The sequence below is a fragment of the Carassius gibelio genome, chromosome A23 (genome assembly GCF_023724105.1).
Source record: "Carassius gibelio isolate Cgi1373 ecotype wild population from Czech Republic chromosome A23, carGib1.2-hapl.c, whole genome shotgun sequence".
Classification (NCBI taxonomy): domain Eukaryota; kingdom Metazoa; phylum Chordata; class Actinopteri; order Cypriniformes; family Cyprinidae; genus Carassius; species Carassius gibelio.
This window is the reverse complement of record NC_068393.1, coordinates 18,478,342-18,481,610: the sequence shown is the minus strand read 5'-3', so window position 1 is coordinate 18,481,610 and position 3,269 is coordinate 18,478,342. Positions and strand designations below refer to the sequence as shown.

General features: G+C 32.4%; 1 non-coding gene across 1 annotated transcript; it reads left to right on the top strand.

The window, feature by feature from the left end:
- The first annotated feature begins 1,668 nt into the window (after positions 1-1,668).
- Positions 1,669-1,740, top strand: trnaq-uug (transfer RNA glutamine (anticodon UUG)). The gene has a single exon. It is a non-coding gene; the product is annotated as a tRNA-Gln (tRNA).
- Positions 1,741-3,269: the final 1,529 nt, after the last annotated feature.

Below are 3,269 nucleotides of genomic sequence, written 5' to 3'. Positions count from 1 at the left end.
ACTTTATTGTATTCTAATCTGCTCTATTATTTTCTGTCTATTCAATTTTGTTCTACTCTATTGTATTCTATTCTGTTCTATTATGTGCTATTCTATTAAATTCTATTAAGTTATATTTTATTCCTTTCGATTATGTTCTATTTTTTTGTCCATTCTATTCTGTTCTATTCTATTGTATTCTGTTCTATTCTATTATGTGCTATTCTATTGTATTCTATTATTTTCTATTCTATTCTATTATGTTCTGTCTATTCAATTTTGTTCTACTTTATTGTATTCTATTCTGTTCTATTATGTTCTGTCTATTCAATTTTGTTCTACTCTATTGTATTCTATTATGTTCTATTATCTGCTATTCTATTAAATTCTATTAAGTTATATTTTATTCCATTCGGTTATGTTCTATTGTCTTTGTCCATTCTATGCTGTTCTATTCTATTGTATTCTGTTCTATTCTTTTATGTGCTATTCTTTTGTATTCTATTATGTTCTATTCTATTATATTCTGTTCTGTTCTATTCTATTATGTTATGTTCTATTATGTTCTGGTCCATTCTATTCAGTTCAGTTCCATTCTGTGCAATTCTATTGCATTCTATTCTGTTCTATTCTATTCTAACTAACAGAGAATGTTCTCAGAACTTCAGCTTGCATTCAGCCAAGGTTCTCTCCAGCAATGTTCATTTAAAGTTATCAGGTCTGGAAAAATGTTCTCAAAATGTTAGCACAAAACCATTTATACGTCGTTCATGGAATTAATTTGAACTGAAACATTAGTTAGACATACTGTATGCCTAACTTTTATAATCATAGTATAACTACTTACTAGCTTCAGATCCAGGGGCGTCGCTAGTGGGGGGAAAAGGGTGAAAGAGTGCACAGGGCCCAGAGGTTTCAAATTCACTGCACATGGCCCAGAATTATAGTGATGCTCATGTTCAGATGGTTCAGGAAACATTAAAAAGTAATGTCCCCAAAATTATAAAAAAAATAAAAAAACATTTTTTACATTTAAGCAAAACGTTCTTAGAGCGTATTTTTGTTAGCTTGCTGCTGTTCATTAATTAAACATCTCCTCACTATCGTTCACACTGTTTAAGCATGTCATTTCACCTCAGATGAAGATGTTTGAGGAGATGAATTATTGAAGCCTCTAGAGGCACAGCTGTTGGCTTCACAGCTTATGAATAAAATAATGAAGAATAAAATAAGCTCTGCTCAAGGTGACGAAGCTCTCAGGTTTAAAACTTAAATGAGATGAGCTTGAGTTTGACAAAAAAAAAAAAAAAACAAATCAGGAAACATTTAACTGTACAGTAATTTGTTAGAAAACGAAATTATTGCAGTTCTTCTAATGCATACCTTGTACCATGGTATCCTAATATGGTGAACCATTACTGTATCATAACCCCAGTAGTTTTACATTTGAATCTTTTATGTATTTATTTGAAGCACTTTTTGAAGAGAAACAACACAAGATACTTCGTGTTGTGGATAGCAAGCTAGACTTTGATGCTACTTCTGAATGATTACTATGTATAATGAAACAGCTGCTGTAATGTGTCTTTATGTTCTTTAATAAAGTGCAGACGTGTTTTAAGAAGTCTATTTGAGTGTAAATCTTCACAGCTCGGTTGTATATGTTTTCTAAAGGGCTTTTGACACCCAGGCCCCATGGTGTAATGGTTAGCACTCTGGACTTTGAATCCAGCGATCCGAGTTCAAATCTCGGTGGGACCTTGTAATTTTCTGATGATCGAGACATTAAAAGAATTCGATAAAACAGTGTGAATTCTATAGAATAGAGTTCAAGATTAGATTATTCAGTGGTAAACATAAAATAAGACCCAGATAGCACAGGTACGTATAAGATGTCTGTTAAAGATCTCTTCATCTGGAAAGCATCTGATAGGCGTCTTTAAGATGTCAGTTTTAAATCTTAAAGACATCTTCTAAACGTCTGTTTGACATCTGATTGGAAACGTCCTATAGATGTGTAGCAGATGAGTAAACGCTTTAAAAAAATGCCTTGCAGACGTCAAATAGACGTCTCTGAGATGGACGAGTGCTATCAGGACAGGAATAAAATCCTGAAAAAGTCATGGTGGATTAGAAATTAAAAACATTTCGACAGAAGCTTGGATGTCCTGTTCAAGAACGCCAGTCGTCTTGTAGTTGAGTTTGAGGAAAGCACATCTAAAGAGTGACTCATTCTGCATTCATATGAACAATGTATTTGTACATGTCTCCTGATACGCCTTTCAAATAAATAAATGAAAACTTCACAGACTTTTGTGTCTGTTTGTGTTACAAGGATACATGTCGCTTCCTCAGGAAACCTAGAGAGAATGTGGTGCAGAGGCTGTGGGAGAAAATACAGGGTAAAATAATGTATAATGTAACATAAAAATAAGCTTATATACACACTCTCAGAAGAAAAGGTACAAAAGCTATCACGGGGTGCTAACTTTTCAAAGGTACTCCTTTGTACTTATAGAGACCATATTGGTATCTTAAAGATACATGTAAGTTCCTAAAGTATACATTTTAGTATCTTAAAAGGCATAAAAATGTACCTTTTTTGAAAAGTGATAGCTTTTGTACCTTTTTTTCTGAGAGTGTGTAGGTTCTCTTTAGGTTAGAACCAAAACCTCCTTGCAATGTTTTGGAAAGATGAGTTCATGTTTATAAAACCTGAAAATTACCATTACACAATGTTTTTAATAAGTTGTATTTAGGTTATCACAACAGACTGTTCTGGAAGGTTAGTTTTTGGTTATAAGAAAAGCTAGAGATAACTATTATTTGGTTTCCTCCTCAAATAACCTATCACTGTAAAAAATTACTGTAATTTTAACTGTAAAAAACTGTGAAAATGCTACAGTAAAAACTGGTTAAATGATTAATGGTAACCTCCTGTATAATTTACAGGGAAGAAAACCTAAACTGAAGCTTGCAGAATTCTCTGCGTTGCATTCCAATATTTTGAAGTTTGAATTTGATGTTTTTTCTTTGAAATAACTATGGTTTATTCTTTTTTTCTTATCTGTTATGTTTATGAGGGTTGTATGTTACATATAATGTTGTTAAATTAAAGTTTATTGCATATGTCAGTTTTATACTCACCGTGATGGTGATTAGTGTTTGTGTGAATGAAACTGTGCACCTTCTATGTATGTTATTTTTGTAAAACTCCTGATGAGTTTTGGTTCATTACATGACTTTCTCATCACCACATGTATTTGGTGGTTTATCAGTGTATTACAAAG